Source organism: Thalassophryne amazonica, chromosome 8, assembly GCF_902500255.1.
Source record: "Thalassophryne amazonica chromosome 8, fThaAma1.1, whole genome shotgun sequence".
NCBI classification, from domain to species: Eukaryota; Metazoa; Chordata; class Actinopteri; order Batrachoidiformes; family Batrachoididae; genus Thalassophryne; species Thalassophryne amazonica.
The window spans coordinates 9,117,479-9,135,215 of NC_047110.1; the positions used below are offsets into that span (position 1 = coordinate 9,117,479).

General features: G+C 39.5%; 1 protein-coding gene across 3 annotated transcripts in view; it reads right to left on the bottom strand.

Moving 5' to 3' along the window:
- Positions 1–17,737, bottom strand: part of kiaa0513 (KIAA0513 ortholog) — a 261,844-nt gene that overhangs the window by 234,348 nt on the left and 9,759 nt on the right. For 2 of the 3 annotated variants that reach the window (XM_034175729.1, XM_034175731.1), the window contains exons 1-2: positions 12,120–12,139; positions 10,028–10,032 (exon numbers count right to left, since the gene is read on the bottom strand). The exons of the other annotated variant lie outside the window; for it this stretch is intronic. The gene's annotated coding sequence lies outside the window, so the exon portion shown is untranslated. Of the gene's footprint in view, positions 1–10,027; positions 10,033–12,119; positions 12,140–17,737 lie in introns of those variants that run through there. 3 annotated transcript variants of the gene reach the window in all.

Sequence of the window (17,737 nt, forward strand, 5' to 3'; positions counted from 1 at the left end):
ATGTCCACATGCTACGTCAACTTAAGCTTCGCACAAGGGGCCACAGAGCGTTGCCGCAGCAACCAACCAGTCCCGCTTTACAATTGTCATAACAGCCAGGCTTGAGGGATTTTTCTCCTCGAAACTCCACGAATCAAAGGACACCAATTTGTAACACACAGATCAGTGTCCGTGGACTGCCGCGGACTTATAAAACTTGCACGATGTCTTAAAAAAAGAACACTTTGTGACAGACATTTTAAAAACTCAGTGGCAATCACGATTACAGAGTAAAACACTTACACACACCCCCCCCCCCCATAGATGAAATCCGCGGAATTTCGCAGATCCGTGGAGTTTTCACAGCCCTGAGAGACACACATGCATACATATCTCTCTATATATAAACAAACATACATACATACTCACACACACAAAAACAATCCACCAAAATAGTCATGTCACTTCAAATAACAAAATGAAAAAGCCTAACCCTCAAGTCTTGTGACATTGTTCGAGAGGTTTTACACACCTTATCTCATTCCTGCTTGTCACCCCCCAAGTCTCATTCCCAGGACAGTCTCGAGGCCGATATTCCCGTCTCCCCCTCACATTCCATCAGTATCCTATAATACTTACCTGCTTCATGACCTTTACCCAGTACCTGAAGAATCTTATCTACCTTATCTACTGATTTTGGGATCTAAACTTGACCCAAATTTCCCCTGTAGTACATGACGCAGTTGAAGATATCTTCAGAATTGAGTTTTGGGTAGATTGTATTCTTGTTTAAGGTTTTCAAATGTTTTAAATATAACTCTAATTCCAGTGAAGTTGGGATGTTGTGTAAAATGTAAACAAAAACAGAATATAATGATTTGCAAATCCTCTTCAAACTATATTCAATTGAACAGACCACAAAGACATGTTTTATGTTCAAACAGATAAACTACTGCTTTGTGCAAATATTTGCTCATTTTGAAATGGATGCCTGCAACATTTCAAAAAAAGCTGGGACAATGGTATGTTTACCACTGTGTTACATCACCTTTCATTCTAACAACACTCAAGCGTTTGGGAACTGAGGACACTAATTGTGAGTGTCATGACTGGGTATAAAAAGGAGCATCCCCAAAAGTCTCAGCCATTCACAAGCAAAGATGGGGCGAGGATCACCACTTTGTGAACAACTGCGAGAAAAAAAATAGTCCAACAGTTTAAGAACAATGTTTTTCAACATTCAATTGTAAGGAATTTCATCATCTACAGCCCATAATACAACCCCTGGCAAAAATTATGGAATCACCGGCCTTGGAGGATGTTCATTCAGTTGTTTAATTTTGTAGAAAGAAAAAAAAAGCAAATCACAGACATGACACAAAACTAAAGTCACGAAAAAAAATTGTGGCAGTCAGTAATGGTTACTTTTTAAGACCAAGCAGAGGAAAAAAATATGGAATCACCCTGTAAATTTTCATCCCCAAAACTAACACCTGCATCAAATCAGATCTGCTCGTTAGTCTGCATCTAAAAAGGAGTGATCACACCTTGGGGAGCTGTTGCACCAAGTTGACTGACATGAATCATGGCTCCAACACGAGAGATGTCAATTGAAACAAAGGAGAGGATTATCAAACTCTTAAAAGAGGGTAAATCATCACGCAATGTCGCAAAAGATGTTGGTTGTTCACAGTCAGCTGTGTCTAAACTCTGGACCAAATACAAACAACATGGGAAGGTTGTTAAAGGCAAACATACTGGTAGACCAAGGAAGACATCAAAGCATCAAGACAGAAAACTTAAAGCAATATGTCTCAAAAATTGAAAATGCACAACCAAACAAATGAGGAGCGAATGGGAGGAAACTGGAGTCAATGTCTGTGACCGAACTGTAAGAAACCGCCTAAAGGAAATGGGATTTACATACAGAAAAGCTAAACGAAAGCCATCATTAACACCTAAACAGAAAAAAACAAGGTTACAATGGGCTAAGGAAAAGCAATCGTGGACTGTGGATGACTGGATGAAAGTCATATTCAGTGATGAATCTCGAATCTGCATTTGGCAAGGTGATGATGCTGGATCTTTTGTTTGGTGCCATTCCAATGAGATTTATAAAGATGACTGCCTGACGAGAACATGTAAATTTCCACAGTCATTGATGATATGGGGCTGCATGTCAGGTAAAGGCACTGGGGAGATGGCTGTCATTACATCATCAGTAAATGCACAAGTTTACATTGATATTTTGGACACTTTTCTTATCCCATCAATTGAAAGGATGTTTGGGGATGATGAAATCATTTTTCAAGATGATAATGCATCTTGCCATAGAGCAAAAACTGTGAAAACATTCCTTGCAAAAAGACACATAGGGTCAAAAAATAGTCCGGATCTTAATCCAATTGAAAATCTTTGATGGAAGTTGAAGAAAATGGTCCATGACAAGGCTCCAACCTGCAAAGCTGATCTGGCAACAGCAATCAGAGAAATTTGGAGCCAGACTGATGAAGAGTACTGTTTGTCACTCATTAAGTCCATGCCTCAGAGACTGCAAGCTGTTATAAAAGCCAGAGGTGGTGCAACAAAATACTAGTGATGTGTTGGAGCGTTTTGTTTTTCATGATTCCATAATTTTTTCCTCAGAATTGAGTGATTCCATATTTTTTTCCTCTGCTTGGTCTAAAAAAGTAACCGTTAGTGACTGCCACAATTTTTTTTCCTGATTTCTTATAGTGTTTCTTAAAGCCAGAAAGTTGCCATTTGAAATGGCAATGTGTCATGTCTGTGATCTGCTTTTTTCTACAAAATTAAACAACTGAATGAACATCCTCCGAGGCCGGTGATTCAATCAATCAAATTTTTTTTTATATAGCGCCAAATCACAACAAACAGTTGCCCCAAGGCGCAACTTTCATTTCAAATTCCATAATTTTTGCCAGGGGTTGTATAATCTGAAGATTCAGAGAATCTGGAGAACTTTCTACAGGTAAGCGGGAAGGCCAAAAAACAACATTCAATGCCGGTGACCTTCGATCCCTCAGGCGGCACTACATTAAAAATCGACATCATTGTGTATGGTTTGAATATATGGTTTGAATCATATTTGTCTAATAGATTACAATTTGTTCATGTAAATGGGGAATCTTCTTCACAGACTAAAGTTAATTATGGAGTTCCACAAGGTTCTGTGCTAGGACCAATTTTATTCACTTTATACATGCTTCCCTTAGGCAGTATTATTAGACGGTATTGCTTAAATTTTCATTGTTACGCAGATGATACCCAGCTTTATCTATCCATGAAGCCAGAGGATACACACCAATTAGCTAAACTGCAGGATTGTCTTACAGACATAAAGACATGGATGACCTCTAATTTCCTGCTTTTAAACTCAGATAAAACTGAAGTTATTGTACTTGGCCCCACAAATCTTAGAAACATGGTGTCTAACCAGATCCTTACTCTGGATGGCATTACCCTGACCTCTAGTAATACTGTGAGAAATCTTGGAGTCATTTTTGATCAGGATATGTCATTCAAAGCGCATATTAAACAAATATGTAGGACTGCTTTTTTGCATTTATGCAATATCTCTAAAATCAGAAAGGTCTTGTCTCAGAGTGATGCTGAAAAACTAATTCATGCATTTATTTCCTCTAGGCTGGACTATTGTAATTCATTATTATCAGGTTGTCCTAAAAGTTCCCTAAAAAGCCTTCAGTTACTTCAAAATGCTGCAGCTAGAGTACTGACGGGGACTAGAAGGAGAGAGCATATCTCACCCATATTGGCCTCTCTTCATTGGCTTCCTGTTAATTCTAGAATAGAATTTAAAATTCTTCTTCTTACTTATAAGGTTTTGAATAATCAGGTCCCATCTTATCTTAGGGACCTCGTAGTACCATATCACCCCAATAGAGCGCTTCGCTCTCAGACTGCAGGCTTACTTGTAGTTCCTAGGGTTTGTAAGAGTAGAATGGGAGGCAGAGCCTTCAGCTTTCAGGCTCCTCTCCTGTGGAACCAGCTCCCAATTCAGATCAGGGAGACAGACACCCTCTCTACTTTTAAGATTAGGCTTAAAACTTTCCTTTTTGCTAAAGCTTATAGTTAGGGCTGGATCAGGTGACCCTGAACCATCTCTTAGTTATGCTGCTATAGACGCTGGGGGGTTCCCATGATGCACTGTTTCTTTCTCTTTTTAATCATTAGTGTTAGTGATCGATCTCTGCTTCCCTCCACAGCATGTCTTTTTCCTGGTTCTCTCCCTCAGCCCCAACCAGTCCCAGCAGAAGACTGCCCCTCCCTGAGCCTGGTTCTGCTGGAGGTTTCTTCCTGTTAAAAGGGAGTTTTTCCTTCCCACTGTAGCCAAGTGCTTGCTCACAGGGGGTCGTTTTGACCGTTGGGGTTTTACATAATTATTGTATGGCCTTGCCTTACAATATAAAGCGCCTTGGGGCAACTGTTTGTTGTGATTTGGCGCTATATAAAAAAATTGATTGATTGATTGATTGTGTAAAGGATCTTGCCATGTGGGCTCAAGAACACTTCAGAAAACCATTGTCAGTTAACAGTTCATTGCTACATTGTACAAGTGCAAGTTAAAACTCTACCATGCAAAGCGAAAGCCATACATCAACAACATCCAGAAACGCCGCCGCCTTCTCTGGGCCCGAGCTCATTTGAAATGGACAGACACAAAGTGGAAAAGTGTGCTGTGGTCTGATGAGTCCACATTTCAAATTGTTTTTGGAAATCATGGGCGTCGTCCTGGACAAAGGAGGAAAAAGACCTGAATATAAAGTATGAAGCCCTCTGAAACAAATAAAAGTCACTTCAAAGTGTGAAGTAAAAACACACTATTGATTATGGGGAGTCTGGGGGTGCTCCCCCAGAAGTTTTTTAAAAGAGCAAGTCAAATTTTGTATAGTCTACTGAATTTTAATGGGTATGAAGTCCTCTGAAACAAAGAAAACTCACTTCAAACTGTCAAGTAAAAATTCTTTGTCTTCTATAGTATTTTGATCTGTTCTAATCAGGTGAATGCACCAAATGGGTGCTGTGTTGCTGGTTGTACAGTCAATAAAATACAAAATTAGGGCCTAAAGCAAGTGACAACATTGTTCTGCTGTGCACAAAGTAACACTGTCACCAGTTTTGAAAACGCATGCGCACTGAGAAACTCAAAACTGGCGTATTCACATTTAATCAGTAAAATACTCACTCGGAAAACAAACTAGGGCTGCAACTAACGATTATTTTAGTAATCGATTAATCTTTTTTGTTGTTTGCCATTATTTCTTGAAGTGAGTTATTATTTAAAGGCCTTTATCACACAACATCAACGTTTGAGTTTGTAATAAAGTTCTGATGTTATATTCTCATCAAAAACATACCTGGAGTAATGTTTTGTTTTATTTTGCACATACATCACCGACACACCACAAAGATTTCCATCAGGTTTCACCCGATTATGAGCATTTTTAGATACCTACAGCAACTATCTCAACTACTGACAACATATTACAGCAAGAGCCCACAAAAGTATTTTAAAGGCCTGACTAAAGTGTAATATGTGATCTTTAATAAGTTATTTTCAAGAAAAAAGACACAAACGTGCAGTTTACTGCATTTTATTTTTTCTTGTGTGAAGCTTTGTAGGTGGAATTCTTTCCCATTCCTGCTTGATGTACGACTTCATTTGTTCAACAGTCTGGGGTCTCCATTGTCGTATTTTGCGATTCATAATGCACCACACATTTTCAATGGGCGACAGGTCTGGACTGCAGACAGGCCAGTCTAGTACCCGCACTCTTTTACTACGAAGCCACGCTGTTGTAACACGTGCAGAATGTGGCTTGACATTGTCTTGCTGAAATAAGCAGGGACGTCCCTGAAAAAGACCTTGCTTGGATGGCAGCATGTGTTGCTCCAAAACCTGGATGTACCTTTCAGCATTGATGGTGCCATCACAGATGTGCAAGTTGCCCATGCCATAGGCACTAATACACCCCCATACCATCACAGATGCTGACTTTTGAACTTTGCGCTGGTAACAATCTGGATGGTCTTTTTCCTCTTTTGTCCGAAGGACACGACATCCATGATTTCCAAAAACAATTTGAAATGTGGACTCAGACCACAGCACACTTTTCCACTGTCTGTCCATTTCAAATGAGCTCAGGCCCAGAGAAGGTGGTGGCTTTCGCTTTGCATGATAGAGTTTTAACTTGCACTTGTAGATGTAGTGATGAACTGTTAATTGACAATGGTTTTCTGGAATGTTCCTGGTACCAGGTGCTTTTTTGGTGCCTGCTCAAGAGCGGTTCCAAGCGAGCCGAGCCAATACTAAAATGTGACGTTAACAGTCTGCCAGCTACTGACTAGTCAGAGAGTGAGTCACAAGTGCCACGACCAACTGCGTCCAACACGAGAATCAAACTCACCATTTTCTGCACCACTCGCATTTGCCTTTCGTTGCACGCAAGTAATAAGATGACTAATGTTCACAAAATTACACCATGGGTCTGTTGATGAGATGCAGACGTTTCTCTCTTTAGTGGCAGAGGACAACATACACAGACAGTTAGACAGAGCCACCCGAAATGAAAAAAATAAACAAAAAATAAAAATAAACATGGCCACGGCTTTGCTGGAGGTGATGGTGGAAGACGGCGACAGTACGTTTATTATTTACTTATTTTTAGTCTGCTTGAAAGCAGTTTAATAACAGGATGTTTAACGTTACTTAACCCAGTGGTTGAACACCCATAACGCGTGTTGTCTGTGAGCTACCTATTTAGCAATCACTGCGAACTAGCTAGTTAGCTGTGCTCTGCATCAAAAGTAGCCTGAAAAAAGTTGTCAGTATGTCAACGTCTAACTAGTGTCATTACTGTGTTATAGTTTATATTTTATGTAATGTGTGTGTGTTTCTGCATGTTGCCATGTCGTGTTGTGCTTGTACTTAAGTCATGTGTGTGTACTTTGTTCAAGATTCACCTTCCTTAAGCAAGAAGGGTTCAGCCACCACCTTTGAGGATGACTCCCCAACCTACTCCATCCTGGCATCAGACACGACCTCGCCACCGGCCTCAAGGCCCTCACCGGCACGGTCAGCAGGTTCTGCTTCCGCATCCAGCACACAGCCCACATGTAAGTTTCTCATCCTGTAGCTTCCAGCTCCAAATGTATGTCCTCCATATCTTCTTTAATTGCTTTTTAGTCACTTCCCATTTCTACTTTAATTTTTCTGTAGGCAAGAGAAAATTATGCCTGTACCAAGACAATCTGACCATGATGGGTCAGATTGAGGCCAACAGCAGCTAAACTGGGCACAGCGTAAAGAACATTTGATCCTGGATGACGCCCGTGAAGCACGACGGGCCGAAGCTGTGTTTAATCAAGGACTCCTTCAAGTGCTGGGTGACCCTGTCCAGGCAATCAGCCAACGTTGTGAGTGACCCATCAGTCTGCACTGGACCCAATGTGGGACATTTAAATTTTGTATCTAGTTTGCTGTGTTGCACCTATTTAATTGCTCATTTGTTTGAATAAATAATCAGACTTATGTGATTGTGTCATAAGTGAACAGTACAAATATTTGTCATTGATTATTTGAAGCAATGATTGTTCATCCATAAGAATTTTTCATCTGTTAGAATTTCACACTAAAGAAGCCAATGCACACAACACCTGGATGAAGCTATACAATGATGCTGAAGAAATCATGTCCAAACTGAGGTTTTACCAAACGGTACTGAACCAAAACAGGTTATACTCAACAGCGGTGCCAACCAATGATAGCACCATTACGTCAATGAATTCCCAGCTATACGGGGGTTAGGGTTTAATGAGATGTGACATTTTGACACAAAAAGAAGAAATTTAGAGATTTTGGACAACCAGTTGTATTATCAATATTTACCTTCATTTACATTTATGGCCTCAATACATCTGTGATTTTTTTTTTTTTTTAAATCATACTAATTGGATTATGCATGAACAGCTTTTCAATCTTTAAGCATTTATGTGTCAGTAAATCTTGGTAAACTTTTAAAGTCATATGTTACACAAAATTCCAGACATTTCTGCAAAAACCGCAAGTTTTTTCAGTGGGATTCAGGTGTGTTAATGTGTAGACACAAGACAGGCAAAATTTATTAATTTGACAGTAAGTACCGCATCAGGCCTTCTCTTACATCTCTGCCGTCCTCCTGTGCCCCCTGTGCCACTGCCACCACAGGTTCAACTGTTGCTGCAGGTGTGTAACAGTCCCTGTCATATGTCTCTCGGTGATTTTCACACAAGTTGTGTAAAGCACAGCAAGTCATCACCAATGATTTTGTTAGAGATCACAGTCATTCCTTTCAGGCCTGCCAAAAGCATTTTCCACAACTACATGTGCTCTACTGAATTTTTTGTTGAACAATTGTTATTCCACTGTAAACCATCCAGTGTCGTGGAACAGTTTCAGGAGCCAGTTCTGTAAGGGATATGCCGAGTCTCCAAGGATGTAGTAGCCAGCAGTCACCTCACCAATGTTTCTGGTGTGAGAGCAGAGTTTCCTTCGGTGGCTAACTCCCAGTGTGGACAGTCTCAGGACCCTGGCATCATGCAAACTCCCTGGCAGTCCAGTGAAGACATTCCAAAAAGCATTCCCTTTCCATTAACCACACCTTGAAGTATGATTGAGTGCCAGCCTTTGCGATTGAAATAGTCACAGTGATACTCCTGAGGTGCAATGATTGGTACATGTGATCCATTAATAGCACCAACACACTGTGGGAGTCCCCACCTGTTCTCAAAGTAGGCAGCCATTTCTCTCAATTTCTCCTCACCTGGGAAACAGATTTCTTCTGGCACCAACAGTCTCTGCTGCAACACAAAACTCCTGCACACACGACACACAGTTGTGATGCTGACACCAAAACGTTGTGCAATGGTCCGATACTCAGAGCCAGTAGCATGCTTCCACAGTGCAATAGCCACTGGGTTCTTCAGGGGCACACATCTACGGACGGTCGTGCATTGCCGGCTCCATAACTGGCTGCAGTTTGTTACACATGAAGGTTAGCGTTTCTTCTGACATCCTGAAGTTATTCAACCACTGTGTGTGGGTGAAGTTGGGAACAATCACATCTCACCATTCAGATGCTCTGTTGAACACCCAGACAGACACGCTGCGACAACAGAGCCATCTGAAACAAACACACACAGCATACATATTTTAATTATTAGTGTTGTCTGGTGATTTAAAAAATGTGATTGATGGCAAGGTCTGTGATGAGTTTATCTAAATTAATCACATTTATTTGCTTTTTTTTTTTTCAAAAATCTCACCGCTCAGATCTGTATGAGTGTTCACGCCACTTAATCTGTAGTAAATTAAGAGGGTATGTTTTTTTTTTTTCCTGTTACATATGTCAAGGAGGTGTTAAACAAGCTGTGAATTAATCGTAAGGAGAGAAAAAAAAAAAAAGAGAACACTCAGAATTATGGGAGTTTGGAGATGCTACAGTTGATTTTATTTATATCTCTTAACTATAAATTAAAATCTAGAATAATATCATAAATCAAACACCTTTTAATCGGTTTATGGCTGTTCGAGTTCAGTGCTGATGTTAATGATTTTTGAAGTCGAACCGTTTTAGTGCATGAACATCGGTAAATAATAATGCAGAGACTCCTTTGGCCGTACTTTTGCTCCGTGACGGAGCAAAGTGCGGCTAAAGGCGCCAAAGGTGGCGTAATTACTTAATCATAACTAATGCATTATTTTGACCACCATAATTTTAAATTAATAGCGACAAGCTTGCAGTCATTACAGCATTGTACACTGGACTTATTATTTATGAGCTCCATAGCAATCTAGCGATAGCTACAAAAACTTACCTTCATGCGTCGTCTCATGGCAGCTGTTATCCTCTCAGTCTTCTTCATAATGTTGGATGACTTCAAACAGTCTCCTGTACATTTATAAATTTCCTCATCTCGAAGCCTGTAGCCTTCTTTTAAGAATCCACAGAACGAATAATAAACACACAACCTCCACTGTTGCATCCACTGCCCTCCATTGTTAGTGTTTTTGTGTCGCGTACAAACGACATCACGGTGGTTTCACGCTGCTGACCCCGCCCAAGTTGAGGAGCTTCTAATTGTAGTGGAAAAAGACACACCTGGAACCAAAGACACACCTGGAACCAAATCGAGTAGAACCGAGTCAAGTAGTGGTGGATCTTTGTAGTGGAAAAATGTCTTTAGTATTTCTTCTGTTTTTTCTTGTTGCTTAATGCTGACAAATTATACTGTATTTGTTGTCTTTCTGATGCCTGATTCTGTTTTTTTCTCTCTGTTTGAGATGTGGCTCCATCCAGAGATGGGACAGGGTGTCTTCTTCTGCAGGCCTCCCATCCTGTGCACCAACATGGACTCACAATATTTCATGTGTATTTGTATTGTTAATTGTGTTGGGAGCATGGCCCAAGCAGGAGGTCACCCCTCTGAGTCTGGTCTGCTTGAGGTTTCTTCCTCAAATCATCAGAGGGAGTTTTTCCTTACCACTGTCTCCTGTGAGCTTGCTCTGGGGTTTGGGAAGGTTAGACCTTAGTTGTGTTGAAGCGCCTTGAAGCAACTATGTTGTGATTTGGCAATATAAATAAAATAAGTTGAACTGAACTATGCCATGAGTTAGAGTACACTGTTGTTTTGTACTCACAATACATCTTAGTTTGAACACCTAGCTAACAGTTCCAACTAGGGATGTGTATTGATAAGATTTTATCGATATTGATGCCATTATTGATTCCTCTTATCGATCTGATTCCTTATCGATACCTCTTGTGAAGTTTCTGTGTACTAAGAGTAGGCTTTACAGGTTTTCTATGTCAACAACATTTTAAAGTGGTCACTGGATCCTTGATCTCATAAATAAAATATGTAGTTTTTGTTAAAAGCATTTCTTTTCAGACATTTTGGCATGAATGTCTCTCCGTACCTCTGAGCTGAGCTCAGCCGGCTCAGCATGTCAGCGCAGGACATCTCATTTTGGGAGGAAATAATGTTTTGATCGATAGCAGTTTTCGTATTACAACATTTGGAAAGAGGTGCTAATTGATTTAAACGGCGTTTCCCGTTGAAGTTATTAATTCCGTCTCGACTATCGTTCTAACTTGACTCGATTTGAATTCAATTTCAATTCAGTTCAGTTTTATTTCCTTTATATAGCGCCAAATCACAACAGAGTTGCCTCAAGGCGCTTCACACAGGTAAGGTCTAACCTTACCAACCCCCAGAGCAACAGTGGTAAGGAAAAACTCCCTCTGAGGAAGAAACCTCAAGCAGACCAGACTCAAAGGGGTGATCCTCTGCTTGGGCAAAGAGTCGCGACTCGGCAGAGAGCCGCGCAGCGTTTGGAGCTGTGTGAACAGAACGGAGGATGATTCTCATTTCTTTCTCACAACAAGGACAGGAGTCCCAGTTAGTTACTTTAATCCACACAAAAGTGACTCACGATTGACATATTCAGGGATGAAAGTGGTAAAAAACAAAAAAAGCTGTGACCCAAAATTAGCCCCCAACATCACCCACACAAAAATGTTTGAATTCGAGAGGCTCTGCATTCTGGGACTATTCCAGACAATAAGCTGCAGTGAGTGCAGCATCCATTTGGTGAGAAAAAAACCCAACTTTCCTTATTCAATTTCATTCCAGCAGTATTCTGCTCTTACTAGGATGCAGCAGTTTTCTAGCTTGGCAGAAAGTTCTGGAGGAAATCACTGAACGAATTAAACTGAAAATATGGTTTGACCGAAACAAATTGTCATTAAACCTAAATAAAACAGAGATGAAGGGGAGGTGTAAGAGTCACTATGTGTTCACAGGAAACATTTCTTTTCATATGTATTTATGTTCATTGTTAGCTGGTTTTATCTTTTCTGTTGTGTTTTGTTTCGTCAGGTTCTGTCTTTTCTCTAAAATTGTATTGTAGCATTATTATTCATTATTAGTTATTATTACTGTTATTGTTGCTATTATTAATATATAAATAATAATTTTTTAAAAAATTACAATTTGTAATACATTTGACTCTTTTACAATAAACCCTGAGCCATTAATTATTAATCAGAAAACAAATGCACACAAACGTGCTGACAGCTGCAACAGCTTAATGCTAACTTTAACATTGAAAACACCATAGACATGCTAACGCGTTAGCATCGGTCCTGTTTTTAAGTTACAAAATACAACTGTTTCAGAAGACCGTAACAGGTTGGTTTAACATAAAAACGAAAACATTACTCACAGAAATATGCTCTTTAGGATTTTAGCCGGGAAAAATTAAGATAAAGCGAAATAAAACAAAGAACCAACAAAGCAGCAGATCGAAGCACTGCTTCATTGATTCAAGGTTCAAAGCAGCCGCGCTGCATAAACAGCTGATTACAGACCCGCTGCAGGGTTTGTAATCAATGTAGAGAAATGATCATTTTCCTGACAAACAACCCCAAAAACAACGGCTGCTCTGAAGGACCGATAAGGGAATCGTTAAGCAAAAAGGCTATTGATGTCGGTGCATCGAATCATTTTGTAACGATACCCGAAAAGAAGCAGCTCCCGATACCCATCCCTAGTTCCAACAAATCTCTCTCAGTTGCTTGTACGTTACATTTCTGTGCATCTCATATTGGACCAGAAATACAGACATGCCACTGGAAGGGTATTAGTTTTAAGGAAGTTGACTCGTATGGTCCAAGAATCTTTAAAAATATATATATATATTTTTTTTTTTACCTGCGGCAAGGTACTCTGAATGTTGATTTAGCTGTGTCTCCACATTTAGCAGATATTAACCTCTGAATCCAGACAGTACCCTTTAAAATGGTATATTACATAACATATTTCTAGGAACTTCATTTTCCACCCTATGGTGGCCAGAATCTGTACGCGTTACTATGCTATAAGCCAAATTTCAGTTCAATTGCTGCAAAAGTGGCTCACAAAATGGCTATATATGAGATTTTCAAGATGGCCACCATATTTGAAAACGTATCGGTACGTCTCAAACTTTGTTGTTCTCATGGGCAGGGTTCTCCCCAGAAATTTTTAGTATAGTGGTGCTGTTGGGAACTACAACCCCTGCCAATAATTACGGAATCACCGGCCTCGGAGGATGTTCATTCAGTTGTTTAATTTTGTAGAAAAAAAAGCAGATCACAGACATGACACAAAACTAAAGTCATTTCAAATGGTAACTTTCTGGCTTTAAGAAACACTATAAGAAATCAAGAAAAAGCAAATGTGGCGTCAGTAACGGTTACTTTTTTAGACCAAGCAGAGGGAAAAAATATGGACTCACTCAATTATGAGGAATAAATTATGGAATCACTCTGTAAATTTTCATCCCCAAAACTAACACCTGCATCAAATCAGATCTGCTCGTTAGTCTGCATCTAAAAAGGAGTGATCACACCTTGGAGAGCTGTTGCACCAAGTGGACTGACATGAATCATGGCTCCAACACGCGAGATGTCAATTGAAACAAAGGAGAGTATTATCAAACTCTTAAAAGAGGGTAAATCATCACGCAATGTTGCAAAAGATGTTGGTTGTTCATAGTCAGCTGTGCCTTAACTCTGGACCAAATACAAACAACATGGGAAGGTTGTTAAAGGCAAACATACTGGTAGACCAAGGAAGACATCAAAGCGTCAAGACAGAAAACTTAAAGCAATATGTCTCAAAAATCGAAAATGCACAACAAAACAAATGAGGAACAAATGGGAGGAAACTGGAGTCAACGTCTGTGACCGAACTGTAAGAAACCGCCTAAAGGAAATGGGATTTACATACAGAAAAGCTAAACGAAAGCCATCATTAACACCTAAACAGAAAAAAAAACAAGGTTACAATGGGCTAAGGAAAAGCAATCGTGGAATGTGGATGACTGTATGAAAGTCATATTCAGTGATGAATCTCAAATCTGTATTGGGCAAGGTGATAATGCAGGAACTTTTGTTTGGTGCCGTTCCAATGAGATTTATAAAGATGACTGCCTGAAGAGAAACATTAAATTTCCACAGTCATTGATGATATGGAGCTGAATGTCAGGTAAAGGCACTGGGGAGATGGCTGTCATTACATCATCAATAAATGCACAAGTTTACGTTGATATTTTGGACACTTTTCTTATCCCATCAATTGAAAGGATGTTTGGGGATAATGAAATCATTTTTCAAGATGATAATGCATCTTGCCATAGAGCAAAAACTGTGAAAACATTCCTTGCAAAAAGACACATAGGGTCAATGTCATGGCCTGCAAATAGTCCGGATCTTAATCCAATTGAAAATCTTTGGTGGAAGTTGAAGAAAATGGTCCATGACAAGGCTCCAACCTGCAAAGCTGATCTGGCAACAGCAATCAGAGAAAGTTGGAGCCAGATTGATGAAGAGTACTGTTTGTCACTCATTAAGTCCATGCCTCAGAGATGCAACAAAATACTAGTGATGTGTTGGAGCGTTCTTTTGTTTTTCATGATTCCATAATTGTTTCCTCAGAATTGAGTGAGTCCATATTTTTTCCCTCTGCTTGGTCTAAAAAGTAACCGTCACTGACTGCCACAAATTGTTTTCCTGATTTCTTATAGTGTTTCTTAAAGCCAGAAAGTTGCCATTTGACATGACTTTAGTTTTGTGTCATGTCTGTGATCTACTTTTTTTTCTACAAAATTAAACAACTGAATGAACATCCTCTGAGGCCGGTGATTCCATAATTTTTGCCAGGGGTTGTATTACCGCGTGCAACGCTTCCACTCGGTGCCCTAACCAACCTTGTGTCCTGAAGCCCAAAGAGAAAAATGAAAATCTTTTAGTAGTGTTTCTGGTCTGATTCTGTGCTGAATTGTTAATTAGTTAAATTAATCTAAAATGTTTGTGTTTTGTTTACACACTGTATGTAACAAATGTGCAATAAACTTATTTGAAAGAAAAAATAATGTGCAGAAAGACAAGGGCACAATGTAGAACTAGAAATTGGTGGGGGGGGGAGGGGGAGTGCGATGCCTGCTGGGCCGAAGCCCATAGGCCGGGGTTCTGGGGGCCGCTTTAGGCCTCCAGAAGCCAACAGTTTCTAGATAAGCTCAGATGCATTCTGAGCATCCATAACAGTAATTTTAATGTTTTGAGAAGACCATAAAGTGGACACCATTTGACTTATGTAATTTGAAACTGTGGATATAAGTACTTTATTCTGAGAATAGCCAGCATTGATTTTATTAACATCCTGGTGTAAATAAGGTATCACCACATGTGTAGAACTCAAAAAGAATGATAGGTTGAGTTTTCATTAAAAAAAACAACTGCAATGTGGTAAAATGTATTCATAAATATGAAAGAACAGGCTCTTAATTATTAACTATCACTTACTGTATTTTTTTTTCCTCAAGATTTGTTTTTGCATAAGTTTGAAAAAAACAACAGATCATAAGTTTAGGATAAATTACTTATCATGAATTTAATTTTTGAAGTGGCACTAATGACAACACTCATACTGAACATAATTTCGCTTGCATAGATTGATTTTGGAGATCAAGCAATAATTGCAGATGGGCTTTCTGAGGTCCCAGATAGCTTTTCTGATTTCCTTTTCTAACTTTCAGAATTTAGTAAATTAGCATATGGTCCATTGATACTTATGTGTAGACACTAGTCCCTAGAGGCAACTATTTTGGTTTCAAATCTGGGCAAATGCAGTCCCAGAAAATTCCAAATGTGACAAACAAGAAACAGTTGTTGTAAACAAGTCAATGCTGCTAAAAATACAAACCTGCATAAACAAAGATACTATTCTGACATGGTTTTGCACATAAGACTTACATAGCATGTTTCAAGTACACACATATGTCAGAAGGTGGGGGGACATACCATATTCTGTCCCCCCTGGTTGAAAAGGTGGCCACCAAACTGTGCCCATGCAGAAAGACAATTTAAAATGTGGGAGATTCCAGACTTTTTTACACTTTTCCCCTGCATAGATTTCAAAGTGAAAAGTTTGAATTTCCAAGTCAGAATATTACTGGGCTGGGGGCATTCGCTTCAAAGTGTGAAAATCTCACATTGTCCTTGTGACATGTCATTAACATAGAAGAATGGAAACAATGCAGCTGTCCAGCACCAAAGTCTCAAAGTGTGTCTCGGTAGTCGGTAGTCTCGGTACCTGAATAATTTTGAATTCCGTTCTGCCGTTTTCTTCACAAAAGCCTCCATGTTCACTGTCACAGAGGCTGCAGCATCGTTCTTAGCGTCTGATCTGATCAATCCCACAGCAGACAGCATTGATCGAGTGCTTGGCGATCGCTGTGCCCCCGCCAAGACAAAACAAAAAATGCAGACATCCGGCTTCGTGTAAGGCTCGTTTTGTCATGGTTTGTGTCATATGGATGTAAACATGATAAAAATAAAGAGCTAAAGTTGTTTATGTGAAATTTCCCACAAAAGTGAGTTTGCGTGCTGTTCGATTCTCACCAAGTCTCCCGCTAAAACGTCATGAGATGACGCTACACTATAACGGCGCTAGATGGCAGTATGACGGCGTGGCACCGTTGTTCCATTGTCTGGGGAGAACCCTGTTATGGGTAAGAACTTACACACCTTTGGTCCCAGTGAGCTAAAAATTAAGAAAAACTCAGACAGGACTCCAAGAGGACAAGATAAACTAGAACACGACGCTCTCATAGACCATAAACCTCCGCCAACACTAGTTTCCAATTCCACCAAATTTTATCTTGGAAAACATTTTCAAGGTCAAAGTCCTATTATAAGTGGCTTTTCATAATCTAAATTAGATGTGATCAAATGTCAGGAGTAGGGATGGGTATCGAGAACCGGTTCCTTTCGGGTATCGTTAAGAAATGATTCGATCCACCGACATCAATAAGCTTTGTGCTTAACGATTCTGTTATCGGTCCTTCAGAGTGCTCGTTGTTTTGGGGGGTGTTTGTCAGGAAAATGTTAATTTCTCTACATTGATTACAGACCCTGCAGCCGGTCCATGCTCATCTTTTCTGCAGCGCGGCTTCGCTCTGAACCTTGAAACAATCGAAGCAGTGGTTTGCAGATCGAAGCAATGCTTCGATCTGTTGCTTTGCTTATACTTTCTTTCGCTTAATTTTCCCCCGCTAAAACCCTAAAGAGCATACGTCTGTGAGTATTATTTACCTTTTCTATGTTAAACCGACCTGTTATGGTCTTCTGAAACAGTTGATAGATGTATTTTATAACTTAAAAACGGGAGCAATGCTAACGCGTTAGCATGTCTATGCTATTTTCAATGTTAAAAGTTAGCATTACGCAGTTTCAGCTGTCATCACGTTCGGGTGCATTTGTTTTCAAATTGTAATATTTCTTAAATTTATTTTTGTTTATATATTAATAATCTAATTATTATATACAGTTTTAGAGAAAGAGACAAAAAGAACCTGAATAGAAACACAACAGAAAATATAAAAGCAACTAACAATGAACATACATAAACAAATACATACAGAAATAAATAAGTGTTTCCTGTGAACACCTAGTGACTCTTACACCTCCATTTCATCCCTGTCTTATTTAAGTTTAATGACAGTTTGTTTCGGTCAAACCATATTTTTAATGTGTAAATTTCTTCAGTGATTTCCTCCAGAACTTTCTGCAAAGCTAGAGAACTGCTGCATCCTAGTAAGAGCAAACTACTACTGGAATGAATTTGAATAAGTTGG